The sequence below is a fragment of the Rhinopithecus roxellana genome, chromosome 4, assembly GCF_007565055.1.
Source record: "Rhinopithecus roxellana isolate Shanxi Qingling chromosome 4, ASM756505v1, whole genome shotgun sequence".
Classification (NCBI taxonomy): domain Eukaryota; kingdom Metazoa; phylum Chordata; class Mammalia; order Primates; family Cercopithecidae; genus Rhinopithecus; species Rhinopithecus roxellana.
The window spans coordinates 159,063,067-159,077,814 of record NC_044552.1 but is presented as its reverse complement, the minus strand read 5'-3'; the positions used below and the strand labels follow the sequence as shown (position 1 = coordinate 159,077,814).

General features: G+C 41.3%; 1 protein-coding gene across 5 annotated transcripts in view; it reads left to right on the top strand.

Annotated features, from left to right (window-relative positions):
* FYN (FYN proto-oncogene, Src family tyrosine kinase) overlaps nucleotides 1–14,748 on the top strand; it is a 209,809-nt gene that overhangs the window by 102,501 nt on the left and 92,560 nt on the right. The window contains exon 1 of one of the 5 annotated variants that reach the window (XM_010371648.2): nucleotides 9,995–10,266. The exons of the other annotated variants lie outside the window; for them this stretch is intronic. The gene's annotated coding sequence lies outside the window, so the exon portion shown is untranslated. Of the gene's footprint in view, nucleotides 1–9,994; nucleotides 10,267–14,748 lie in introns of those variants that run through there. 5 annotated transcript variants of the gene reach the window in all.

The following is a 14,748-nucleotide window of genomic DNA, read 5'->3' as shown; positions in this document are numbered from 1 at the left end:
TCTCTTTCCCCACCGTTTCCCTACAGTAATACACACTTAGAGCCCCCAAATCCCTATCCTTTTATCCCATTCTGATTCAAAGCTTTTTTATTTCTTTAAGTGGATATCTCATGTTCATTTCAAAATGTCATTTAGCAGCTGTATTTTTGCTAAATAACCAGAAATTATAGTTGACTCCAGCCAAGTGGCTAAGTACCTAGATTTTGTTTCCAAGTATGGTGCTGAGCAGAAATGTTTTGGTTTTATCCTCAATATTAATAGTCGACTGAGAGTGATGGATGGGCCTGGGGATGAGAAAAGGAAAGGAAATATAAAATATAGTGGCAGAGTATCATCTACTTCAGGGACTCTTGACCTGGAGTTTTTACCAGAATCACCTGAGAAGATTTTAAAAATCTGGGTCCCCAGGCCCCACTGCCCCTCCATTCATTCAGAATCCCGGAGAACAGGGCCCTGGCAAGTGTGTAGGAACCACCTGCTCTTACTCAATTGTATCCACTTATCAACACTTAGGGAGAACTTTATTGTGTATAAGTTACACCTCAATGAGCTTGTCCTGAAATCTCTTTGTACACATGCATATAAATTTTTGAAAGTTTTGAGTTGCCCTACCATGAGGAATATGTTGACTGTCAAACGTTCTGGAGTCTGAAGACAAAGCTCACAGTTGAAACAATCATTCATTCCCTCAGTAAACATGTAAAGAACAGTGCTGGGCATTATCCCTAGTCTGGGAAAACAGAGATACATCGAGACACAGCATATACCTGGAAGGACTTTGTTTAATGAATAAGAACCGTATCCAACAATTACGCTGCAGTGTGAAAAGTATATCTATAGAGCAAAAAGGGAGGAATCCCCGACAGCCACATACACGCACACGCGCACACACACATACACGCACACGCGCACACACACATACACGCACACGCGCACACACACATACACGCACACGCGCGCACACACATACACGCACACGCGCGCACACACATACACGCACACGCGCGCACACACATACACGCACACGTTCCCACTTCCACCCCACTGCCTTTTGAAGGTAGAAGAGATAGGCTCTGTTGTGAAACTTTTACAGAAAAGCCACAGCACGTGATTCCTGAGGTGTGAGTCGACAAGGAAGTGGAAAGTATGCTGCCTGTTTTGCAAAGGAATAGCTCTCAGAATTTGATTCTAACATTAAAAAAAAAAAAAGTTTTTACACCCTCATTAGTTTTAAGGGAATTTTAACAACCCCTGATGTGATTCAGTTTGCTTATCCTGATCTATCTAGTGCCAGCACAGGTCTCAGTGCTGGTACACAGTAGGTGCACAGCACAGCAAGTGTGTTGAATAGAAGTGATGCTTTCAGCAGTTTTTTCTCTCTTCTAACAAACCATTAGCCACAATTGTATCTTAGAGTACACACATGATTTTCAAGATAGCACCCAAGGGCCAGGCACGGTGACCCAGTCCTGTAATCCCAGCACTTTAGGAGGCCGAGGTGGGCGGATCACGAGGTCAGGAGATCGAGACCATCCTGGCTAACATGGTGAAACTCCATCTCTACTAAAAATACAAAAAGTTAGCCGGGCGTGGTGGTGTATGCCTGTAGTCCCAGCGACTTGGGAGGCTGAGGCAGGAGAATCGCTTGAACCTGGGAGGCAGAGGTTGCAGTGAGCTGAGATTGCGCCACCGCACTCCAGTCTGGGTGACAGAGCGAGACTTCATCTAAAAAAAAAAAAAAAAAGATAGTGCCCAAGTTACCTTGTAAGTATTGCTTCCAAAATACCAAAAATCTTTGCCCTTGAAGGAGAGCACATTTAAGAAAATGTGAGTTGTTCTACTTGCATGATATGTTTTGATTTTTACATATTAAGGGAATTAACTCTTTCTAACCTGATTTTTACTATCATTTTTCAATATACCTGAAGTTTTAGAAGAGCAGCTATGTCAAAAGATCAAATGATCATAGCATGACTTACTTTGTCATTTAAAGGTAGACACAGAAAACAGCATTGTATTTTCCTGGATACTGGGTGATCTTGTTGGATTTGGGGAGCAGAGGTTATTTGAGAGCAGCTGTTGATATTGCATTAAAAATATTTTCGATGTTGGGTTGGCTACTTACCCAGGACCACTATACTCCCTATATATTTTTACAGCTTTTTGTGTAAATTGCGATCTTTAGTTACTTTGATATTGTAGGACACAATAGGAAAATTCCCAACTTGACCCTTTGACTGTGTTGTAATAGGAAAAGACATTTTATGATTTGACTGTGTCCTCACCCAAATCTCATCTTGAGTTGTAGTTTCCATAATCCACACATGTCATGGGAGGGACCTGGTGGGAAGTAATGGAATCATAGGGGTGGTTACCCCCATGCTGCTGTTTTCATGATAGTAAGTGAGTTCTCACAAGATTTGATGGTTTTATAAGGGGCCTTTCACTCTTTGCTCGGCACTTCTCCTTCCTGCCATCATGTGAAGAAGGATGTGATTGCTTCCCCTTCTGCCATGGTTGTAAGTTTCCTGAGGCCTCCCCAGCCACGCTTAACTGTGACTCAATTTAACCTCTGTCCTTCATAAATTATCCAGTCTCATGTATGTCTTTATTAGCAGTGTGAGAATGGACTAATACAGACAGCAAGAACCGGTTTACATATAGCTTTGTTTAGAAGGCTGAATGATATTTCTAGAGGTGCCATGTGCATTGGAAATTTTTGTGGTTAATCTGCCTGCTTTCCAACCCTAAAAGCAGTGTACATTGCAGGCCCTGTTAAAATAGCCATTCTGACTGGGAGGAAAATACATGATGGTGTGGGAGGTGAGCTTGAGGTTAAATGGCAGGAAATGCAGGGCATTAACTTTGCTACTGGGCATGTGCTTGCATCTGAGCTCCATTGCTGACCAGCTGTGGGGTCTTGGGCAAGTCACCACCCTGCTGTGACTCAGCTTTCTCATGTCCAAAATGGTATTGTTTTGAGGATTAAAAGAGAAGAGATGTGGTGCTGACGTGATGCCTGACACACATAAGTGCTTACTCTGTGTCAAGTCTCTTCACTTTTCCCTTTTTACACATATATCAATCTTGTCATTCTCTTGTTTCAAAACTTTTCAAGGCTCCTGTTACTCCCCCAAGAGAGGCCTAAACACCTTAACCTGGCATCTGAGGCCTTTTATTATCTCTGTCCAACCCACCTCTTTACGACATCTAACTCTCACTTCGAATGTGATCCTGTAGCAAAACCAAACCATCTCTATGCCCTTGGAGGGCTTTGAACACTCATTTGCTAACCTCTTGGGATGCCTTCCTGCTGTCGCTTAGAGTCTAAGTCTAATCTGCTGCAAAGATCTTTTTTTTTTTTAAATTTCTAGTCAGTCTCTGCTTATCCAGCAAGGCTCATCTTAAATGTCACTTCTTCCTAGTCCCTCAGGCTAGAAAATTCACCTCTATGTCCAACACTGGGTCTTTTTCATCATAGGTGCTTAAAAATAACTGAACTGTTGAATAAGTCTTAGAACGTATTCATAGATAACACACGGCGGAGAAATAGGTAAAGGTTCCTTTCAGGTGGGCATTTCTGTCAGGGGAAAGGCCTAGGTGGCTTAAACAACAGAATAGTATTTTCTCACAGTCTGGAGACTGAAAGTCCAAGATCATGGCGCAGGGAGGGTCAGGGTCTGGTGAGCCTCCCTCCTTGTCTTACAGATGGCCACTGTCTCTGGTGTCCCCACGTGGCCTTTTCTCTCTGCAAGTTCCCCTGCTGTCTCTTCCTTTTCCCAAAAAAACACCAGCCCTATTGGATCAGAGCCCTACCTCTTTGAACTTATTTAACTTTCATCAACCTCCTTTAAGGCCCCCTTCTCCAAATACAGTTACATTGGGGGTTAGGGCCTCAACACATGCATTTGAGAGGACACGATTCAGTCCACCACACATAGGTATAAAAATTCTTCCGATCCTCTGAGAGTGTGTGCGCTCATGTGTGCGCACACCCTGTGTGCAGGTATCCTCTGTTACAAGCATTCCTTCCTGGCTTCATTCAGGAAACCCACAGAATAGCAAATGGCCTTGCTCCCCTGCGATGGCCCAGCTTGGCCTGTCTACTCTAACTGCCTCCGCATGATCCCAGCCCACAAAGACGCTGCTTCGGCCCCACCAAGAGGGCTCCAGACACATACTGTCTCACCCAGAGGTTCCATCACAGCCCCCTCTTTGCCTCCAGCTGCCAGCAAAGGGGAACAAGGGAGAATGAGCCACAGCAGGGAAGGGAAGGAATTCAGGAACTAGAACAGGAGGGTGACATTTTGTTTTTTAAAAGAGCAGTCTTTCCTTTTACTTCTGTTTAACATTGTCCGTGGATTTTTTTTCCTCCACCTTTCTCCTGATTCCCAATTCCGAAAGCACTAAAGGAACCCCTTAGCTCTGTGAGTTAAGATAGTTGATAAGTGATGTGGGAGAATTGCACTCTAATTAGGTCCTTGGTTAACCCACCCCGACTTAACAGAGGGAGGCTGTTTGGTTACAAATAGTTTTTATTCTACTAAATCAGAGGCTTCTCACACTGTGTCATCTGCCTGCAAATTAGCTAGAGGCACAAACTTTGCATTATGCAAAGTACTTATTCTCACAATTAATATGCTGGAAAGTGTGGTTTCACACTTTTCTGCCAGCACGGGGGTTCTCACACAGGAGTGAATGAGATCACCTGGGGTGCTTTTACAAAATACCCAAGACTTGTCCTTCCTCCTCCCCACGCTGCCCCACAGCTGTGAGAGTGAGATGTGGGGTCCCAACCCCCCAGTAACCCCAGTATCACCACTTCTTATTACTTCCTCAGAGTCTTCTTATTAAATATTTCAAATCCCTTTTTTTCTTTTTTTTTTTTTTTTGCTTGACAAAATCCAGTGACCAATTTGCTTTTTTAACATTTCATTCATTTTATTGTGGAAAATTTCAAATGTATAGAAAGTAAACAGTGTAGCATACTAGACCCCATGCACCCTCACCCAGCTCCAACAGTGATCATCAACATTCTGCCATTCTTGCTTCACCTATAGCTGGATAATTGTTGTCATTATTTTTGACTAATTCAATTTTGTTTCATAGATAGCATAGCCTGAGTGCTGAAAATTGGTTATGCGTTTGTACTGCATATTGAATTGATGGTGTGCAAGGCACTTCCCACACTTTATCGCACTTAATCTGCACAGCACCCGTAGGCATTGTTACCCAGATTTTTAACAATGGAAACTGAAGCTCTAAGAAATCACACACCTGCCCAAAGTCTCCCAGATAGTAAGTGCTCAAGCAAGAATTCACACTCAGAAGTGTTTGAAAAGCATGCTTTTCCCCCAAGCTACACTTCAGAAAAATAAAGTTCATGAAAAAAATGTATAGTTAAAAGTGTTGTAGCATGAATAGATGCATAGCTATTTGATAAATCACATATGTTATAATGTTAAAAGCTGGATGGTAAGTATATGGATACTCAGTGTAAAATTATGAAAACTATGTTTGAAATTGTTCATAATAAAATGTTGGGAGGTTTCCAACAAAAGCAAACTTTGTCTTAACTATCAAGCAGTGGACAAGACAAACAAGCTATTTTCAGATACCTATCCTGTTGATATCCGCTTCAAAGAGAGCTTTGAGACTTGGTTGAATTTTGACTTTAAAAATAGTAAACCAAATGGAAGCCAAAAAGTATCTGAGACAGGTTTCAATCAATTCAGAAGTTTTTTTTTGCTGAGGTTAAGGAACATGAGCCATGACATAGCTTCAGGAGGTCCTGAGAACATGTACCCAGGGTAGCTGGGTTCCAGCTTGATTTTATACATTTTATGGAGACGGAAGTTACAGACAAAGACATAAACCCACGTATGTAAGGTATACATTGGTTTGGCCAGCAAGGCTGGACATCTCGAAGGCAGTGTGTCTGTCCAAGGAGGGGGTGCAGGAGGGGGTGACTTCCAGGTCATAGGTAGATTTAAATATTTCCAGATTGACAATTGGTTCAAAGAATGAAGCTTTGCCTGAAGAGTTGAAATCAGCTTGAGGTAAGTGGGGTCAGGGGGCCTGGAAGATAAGATTCTTGTCATGTGGATGAAACCTCTAAGAAGCAGGCTTTGGAGAGCATAAATGTAAATGTCTCTTATCAAAGGTGTCAGAGGCACAGGAGAGACCTAGTAAGGGAAGGAGATTCTCACCTGTATCCAGCCATTTGAATGCAGGGATCTTTTAGTTATCTGCGGTGGCAGGTGGCAGATATCCAGATATCACAAAATTATGCATGGACTTTTTGTTTGTTTGTTTTAGCTCATCAGCTATCATTAGTATATTTTATGTGTGGCCCAGGGAAGAAAAAAGGTTGGACACCCCTGCATGCAAACTTCCCCCACAAGAGACATCTTTGCAAGGCCATTTCAAAATACATCAAGGAAATATATTTTAGGGTAAAATACTTTGATTTCCTTTTAGGGCCTGTTATCTGTCATGTGATGTTATGCTAGCGTCAGGTTGGAGTTAGTATCATATTGCCATAAGAGCCTGTTCTGTCAGCCTTCGGGTCTCTGTTTTCATGTTCATGTCAGCCAGTTGTGCCTGAACTCCAAAGGGAGGAGGGTATAATGAGGCAGATCTGACCTCCACTTTCCCTTCATGGCCTGAACTAGTTTTCCAGGTTTATTTGAATCCACATGGTCAAGAGGAGGGTCCACTTAGTCACTTGGGGGGCTTAGAATTTTATTGTGGTTTACAATAAAATAGAGATTACTTAGAGGTGTAAGTAATCAACATTAACTGGTGAGGTCTTAGAGAACTCAGAAAACCAGATTCAGAAGCAAAGCCTCTCCCAGGGTGGCCCCCAACAACTCGGGAAGCTTCCTCACCGCTGCTGCTCGTAGAAAGCCAGAGCCAGACAAAATGAACAAGTGATTTTTTCCAGTTCAGGCCACTTAGGTAGGATTCCATGATGATTTCTTTTTACCATTTACCCAAAGGAACATTTTGCATACATACAGCCTACGTGTTGAAGCTGTTCCTTCTCACGGAAGGGCATAACCAATTTCTTCACATAAAAAACATCGAACCACCCACACTCCTCCATGATGTAATGCAGGTCCTGCTTTGATGGTGCGCTGACCAGGGATGCTCAGCAGTCTCAGCGCTGGGAGTGGTGATTGGAGGCAGATAGCCTGTCCAGGGGATTCTTGAGAGCATTTTTTTTGCGAAACGTATAAGGAGACCCTGGGCAAGCAGCTAGCAGCCCCCTTTTGCAACCCTGCAGAGTCCCAGAGGTCCCAGCAGCCACCGTTCTTCCTCTTAAGCTTGGCTGCCATGGCTGCATCCACTCCACCCTTCAGTGCTTGAAGCCAAGTGGTTGTCGCCCTGGAAGCCTCTGCCCTTCTGGTTTTAGACTGCTGTGGAGGAGGGAGCCACTTGGAGATACAAAGCCCACCTCTCCAGAATCTTCCAGGGTCCCCACAAATTATAAAACTATGGTCACACCAGGAAACCAAGGCATTTTCAATAACAACCTTTCCTACTGATTTTCAGCTTCATCTTCCAGAATTCCAGTGCACTGCCATTCATACCATTCATTAACTATTCTTTCACTAGACCACGAGCAGGTATAAAGCCACAAAGAGGAATCCATCTCATGAGTTAACTACTCCATCAGCTTCCTTCACCCTGAAATCTTTTGGCAGTACAGGCTAGAAGGAAGAGCAGGCTTTGCAGTCAGACTGGGGAATGAATCCCAACGTCATCATTACTGGCTGCAAGATTTTGGGAAAGTGGCTTAACTGCTTTCAGTCCAGCTCACAGGATTAATGTCAGGTTTGAACTCAGATAAAGTATGTGAAGGCTCCCTGCCAAGTCTCTGGCTTGTAACAAGTGCCACCAAGTGCTGGTGTCCTTTTTCTGTTTTATGTATGTTGAGTTGTAGATATCTGCTGTCAGGCCCTGTCCGTGCCACTGGCTGGTGATGTGAACACACCTTGTGTCTTTGCATCTCTGCACCCCAGTTTCATCATCTGACAGTGAATTGCCTGTTCTTCAACATGTGGAGTTTTTTAAATTATACGATTTAGTTGCACCTTAGGGGATCCCTCTGATTATGGAGGCACAGTAAGGTCCTGAGCGTAGGTGGTCAGCAACCCAGAAAGGGAGAAGGCCAGGGGCAGACTGGAGAATGGGTCTAGTGAGATTCAGATAGGAAGATCGGGGGCGAAATGGTCAAAGTGAGACTGGAATCAAAAGGTTGGCATAGTTTATTGGCATGCAATAAACTATGATTGCACTCAAGTTTTTAAAAACCAAAAGCGATTTAGTTACCCCACAGTGAGGAACGTGGGTGCCTATGTCTCCAGTCACTTCTCCATAGTTAACCTAATTGCAGCCTGGGCTCCATGCAGCTCCCAGCTTAGGGAGGCCCATAGACTTCTTTGTGTGAGGAGCGCACTGCAGCATTCCTGCCCACACACGCCACTGCCACCTTTCTCCTGAGAATGAGTTCCGTTATTATTTCATGTGACCTCACAGCCAGGAGAGCTGGATTGCTCTTTTGCATAACACACATCAAATTTGTTGTTAGATGTGCTATTGAGCCTTGCCTGTGGATCTTCTGTCCTCCTTGTCGGTCCCTGCCTGCTGCAGCCATCCAGGCACTTAGGACGCTTATCTTTTTCTCTACAGCTGCAAGGAGCCCAGTAGTTGGGTTTCCTTAAATGCAAGCAGATGGAAGTGAGCAGGAGTGTGGAGGCAATTAGAGGATTTCCTCCTCCAAGCAGCGCGGGTTTGCTCTCTCTTTGGGTGTGTGGCTGTTCTTGCTCATTTTAATTTTCCATTTGGGTTTTGTCAGGCTGTCAGCTTTTTTTCCTGACTATATTATGCTGCTGGTTGCAGGAGTTTGCAAAATGGGGTGATTTGGTTGCTTATTGTTTGGAATCAAACTTTTCACAGTAAGGTATGGGTGATGCATGTCATAATGATGATGACACTTCGTATTTGTGAAATATTCTGCAACTTAAAGAATGTTTTCACATACGCCACTGTCTCGTTTGGTCTGGACAGAGGCCCAGAAAAAAAAATGAAGGCTCTACTCAGTCTGCTAGTGTCAAAGTTTTCCCTTATCTTTTTACGCCATCTCTAGTCAAACCACAGCGGAGAGAGTAATCAAATGAAAACTGAAGCCTTCTGCTTTAATCCTTGTCTCCTTCTCCTTTCAGTCAGTTAAATATTTTTCAAACACTTTCTGAATGCACTGTTAGATTCTCTGGTGACAGTTAAATAATCGTAGCAGATAATCGTTGCCGTTGGGGAGCTTTCAATGTAGGTGGGGAAACAAGACATACAACAATGAGTTTACGCAACAGTGCCTGGCACACAGAGGGCACTAAGGAACTAGGTGCTGAATGAGCGGGTTTGTAAATGGATGTAAAACATAGCCCACCAAAGTCCCGAAGGGCAAGAATCCTTAGGGGGGAACCAAAAGATCCACAGTCCTTGATGAGAATGGGCACTGAGGGTGCAGCACCCTCCGAGTGCCTGGGTGCCTGGGAGTGAGCAGGCGAGAGGACCCGGCACCCTTGTGGACAGCCTCCGTTCAGTTAGCATCATTCCATGAGGGCTGAAGTAAAGAGGAAGCCATTTGTGTATGAGCTGAGAAGAGTGAGCAGGAAAAATGCCATTCTTTGCTCTTAAGGATGAGACAAGCATAAAGAGAGAGGCGGACAGGTAGACCAGAAAGAAGAGATTGCTCACAAAATTATTGTCAGAAAAAGTGCCAGTGAAATCACTCCACCTTCAAAGATCTATGTCCTGGTTTTGAGAACCCACTATATTGTAGACCTGTGCCAGAAGTCAGAAGAAGGCAATGGGGAGAATCAAAGAGATTCTTGGCCCTAACCCTTACAAGACGCTGCCATGCACAGGAAACAGTTAAATAATTTGACTGTCTCACCTGCAAATGATCAAGTGTTGGGTATAAGCCAAGGAGCTGAGAGAGGGGGAGACCAGCGCAGGCCTGAGGAGCTGAGAAGGGAGGCTTATGTGAAGGGTAAGACTCACATGGACCTGGCCAGTGGACAAGATGTGGGAACTGCATGGACAGTTATGTGGAGGTGCATTCCATCCTGGCTGGAGAGTGTGTGAGGGGCAGTGGGAGATTGGTGGAAAAGATATAGGCCACTGGTGTTGAAGGCTGGGAGGCCACGCTTCAGAGCGGAGAAAGTTGCTAATCAGAGAAGCGACATTCTGGAGGTGGTAAGTGGAACTTTGTTCATGCCCAGAATTTTCATTCCCGTCCTGCTGTCCTAAATGCTACGCTGCAGTCTGCACTGTCCCCCACTAATGATCTGAGAGTAAGCCAAAGGAAGGAAGCGTCTTCTTGGGATGGCACTGAGCGTTTTCAGTGTCTCCTCAGGGCACTGAGCCATGCCCCAGGGCCAATGCCCAGGGGAGAACAGGAGTTCAGAGAAAAGGTCATTCTCCAGTCTAACGGTCAGCAGGACACTTGGCTTTCGTTGCGTGTTGTCACTGCCATGAAACTGTACTTAGTTTGTGAATGTTTTGGTGACCACCAAAAATGTGTATGACGTGAATTCTAGGCATTTTCATTATGGTGGATTTTTTAAAATAATGTCCACATTAATATACACCCCTGGTGTAAAGTCCTTAAAGATACAGAACACACAGAACAAAGCAAAAGTCACCTATTATCCCGTCACACAGAGATAGTCACACACATCATTAGTATTTTGTTGAATGTCGTTTCCCGGTGCAAATTTAGGAACTTTTTAAAAAATGGTTTCAAATTGGACTTAATGTTTTATATCCTGCTTGTTTTAACTTAGCAATGCACCATGAATATTTTTTCATCACTAAATTTATGTTGCAATATGATTTTAGTGCTATATACTATTCCATTATAGGTATGTACTATGTTTAATCAATCAAATAGAAAATCAGTCTACTATCTTTGCTTATTTTGGTGTTTCCAGTGAGTTAGGCTTTTAACATATTTTTAAAAACAACATCAGAATCTAATATTTCAGATAACCATGTTTTTATTGAGTAAACTGCCCAGTAAGATCCAAGTGAATGTAGAACATTCTCTACCTTTTTATCTCATTTTTATTGTCACTTCATTAAAAATGGTAATAAGTCGACCCCTCTGTGGAAAAAAGAAATAGTGCGTCCCATAGTTTCCTTCTGTAAGACTGTTGAAAACATGAGCTGACCAGGCCCCCATGCCGATGGACATACCTGAATATAGCGTAAGAGTGTAGGGAACTCAATTGGATCAAGAAGTTCTTAGAACTTAAATGACATCCTGTGTTTGGTTGTAGTGAAATTTCAGCAGAAGTAACTCTACCTATTATCTTCATGGAAATGAAGAACCAAGCATTCAAGAGCTTTCTTAAGAGCTTTGCCTACCTCTTGACCAACGTCTCCCTTCATAGCATCCATCTCCTTCCTGATGTGGGATGCCATTTTGGAGGGCTGCTTCCTGCTGACTTTATTATAAGCTGTGTAGAAGAGAAGGTGTCAGCCGTATTTTTCCTTTGAGGCAGAGTTTGATTTGCAGAGGCCGGGACTTCCTGCTTATGGGTCTTTCCAGTAAATAAGTGTGATTCACCACAGTTCAAAGTAACCCCATCTACAACACCTCATTTTTTTTTTTAAGTGAAATTTTTCAATGGGAATAGAATAGAGAGGAATCCTGTAGGTCTTCCATGAAATTGTACTCCCTGCCTCTCAGAGTTTTACAATATAATTAGGTTACTTGTTTTTCTTAAATTTTTTTATTGTGCTGTGCTTATCTGGGTGAGGTGCCTGTTGAAGAGCAGGAGATGAAGGTCAAGAAATATAAGCACAGTGCTCAATTTTTTTTAATTACTTTGTCTTACTGTTGCTCATGGATAGAAATACAGTTTTTCATATTAAACTAATACTTAGCCATTTGCTGAAACCTCTTATCAATTCTAATAATTTATCTGTATTTCTCTTAGGTTTTCTGTGTAACAAACATACCATCTATAAATAATTACAAATTTTAGTTCTTTTTCAATCTTTTATCTTTTATGTATTTATTTTTTCTTTTCCTACCACTCTGGCTAGGACCTGCCGGAAATAGCACAGGGGATAGGAAATAGGGATAGCATAGATTCTTAGCTTGTTCCTGATTTTAAAGGGAAGGCTGTTAGCATTTCACCATTGAGTATGGTGCTTACTGCTGGATTTTGGTAAATACTTTCTATTAGATTATGAAAGTTCACTTCTGACCCTAGTTTGCTAAAAGTTTCTATTTTAAAAAATTATAAATGTGTTAATTATTACTGAATGCCCTTTCTGTATCTATTGATAAGATCATTGGGGTTTTCTCTTTTAATCTGATAGTACAGGAATTATTGTCATACACTTTTAAAAATTAATTTGTCCTTGCGTTATTAGCAAAAATCCACATTAGTTGTGATATATTTATGCATTGTTGGGTTCTCTTTGCTGATATTTTATTTAGGATTTTTACATTTGTATTTATATCTGCGAGTGGTCCATACTTTTCCTTTTTCCTGCCTCTTGGATTTGGTTCTGAGATTGTCCTAGTGCTTTTCCATTTTCTATCTCCTGCATTTTTTTTTGTTTTGGCTTTTCGCTTTGATCTAAAACACAGATTTTTTTTTTTCATTTTTTTCTCTAAAACCATCTGAACCTAGTGTTTATTGGTTTTTGAATTTTTTTGGGTGGAGGGATGAGTAGCTTTTTAACTAATGAATCAGGTTTTTAAATGGTTATTAGACTATTCAGGTTCCTGTCTTGTTAGAATAATAATTTGAATTTTTCTGTGATATTCTTTATTTCATTGAAATTTTCAAACTTAATGGCACATAGTTCTTCATAGTAGTGTGCTGTTATTTAATCCTTGCTGAATCTGTAGTTATGTTCTCTCATTAATTCCTAATGTTATTATTTGTACCATCTCTGTGTTTTTCTTGATCAGATTTGATTTGTCTCTTATTAGTCTTTCCAAACAAATAGCTTTTCCTTTGTTCATCTTCTCTAGTGTATCTTTGTTTTCTGATTTTAATTTCTACCCTTTATTATTTTCTTCTGCTTTCTTTGGATATACTCTTATTTACTTTCTGACTTCCTGAGTTGCATACTTATTCATTAATTCTCAGTCCTTTTTTTTCTTTCTAGGACAAGATTTAAGTATTTTATTCTAAATAAAACTGTAGTGGAATCTGATACATTCTAATATGGAGTATTTTTATCATCACTCAGTTATAAGAATGTTGTAATTACCATAATTATTTCTTCTTTGATTCATGAGTTTTATTAGCAGCATCATTTTAAATTCCCAAATGAATGAGAGTCTTTAGTAATCATTTGGTTATGGATTTCTAACTTTAAAAATCTATTGTTGTCTGGGAATGTTGTTTGTATGATACTATTTCCACAAAATGCATTGAGACTTGGTTTGTGGCCTAGTACATGGTCAATTCTTTTTAAATATTCCATGAATTTCTTTAGTGCGTATTCTCTGATGGGGGCTGTGGGGACAGAGTTCTAAATATGCCCGTTAGATTAAACCTCTTCCTTTCGTTGCTCACATCTTCTGTATCCGTATTAATCTGTCAGTCTCTTCAAGAGAGGTGTTATTAAAATCTCTCACTGTATGTGTCACTCTGCCCTTAAAATTCTGATGATTTGCTTTATAAATGGTTATAACCATTTTCCAGAAAGAATATTAAAGAACTTTCCATTGGCATTATCTGCTTTCCCTCAAAATACGGGTTTTTTTTTTTTTATTTTGGCTTCTAAGCAACCATGAATCCAGTTTCTCAGAAGCCTTTGTCTCAAGGCGTTTGTTTCCAGATTACCTTGTTAGTGTCCACACTATGGGCTATTTCAGAAAAACAAAAAAAGTATCAAAATCATGTAGCTATGATTTTCCTATGCTTGAAGGAGCCTTAAAGCTCATCTAGTCCAGCCAGTATTTGTTCATACAAATTCTGCCAAGAAAGCTCTATTGTCAAGGTATTCTTTATCATCTTTAGGACATTCTCATTATTAGAAACAAATCCTAAGAAGAAATTCTGCCATGTAACAACCCATCCATTGTTTAAAAAAAAAAAAAAAAGCTTAAATTTTCTTGTCTAAGCACAACAATTTCCAGTGTTTGTATTAGTTTTTCTCAACAGAATTTCAGGTCCTTTTAACATCGTATTACTGCTCACAAGTTCTAAATTCTGTGTAGTCATGCTTTGGGAGACTATCAGATTATACACACACATACACACATACTCGGCGGGGGTGTGTTTGTGTATTTGTGTTTGGGAATGTTTTAGTGGGCTCCTATTAAGGAAGCCTTTCAGGAAGCTACTCTATACTGAGGCCAAACCCAACTGAACCCATCATACGATTTCTCTCCCTCAAGGACAGCAAATGAGAATGAGCGACTGTGACCCTTGCCTGTTGTTTATAAGCATGTACACCAGGATCTGTGTGATCCTTTTCCTGAAGATAAACAGCATACTGCTCAAGGAAGGACAACAACGCATAGCAACAAATGTCCTGTTTTTTAAAGAAAGATCCAACTTGGTTTAGAAATTGTGCTGGCTTTCTTTCTATGTTTCTAATAGAGAATAAGGAGAAACTTGCTTCTCATTTGCCGACATGAGCTAAGTGTTATGTCTGAAAGTTCCAGAGATCATAGTTTATGCACTGAGGAAAGGTAGTAAA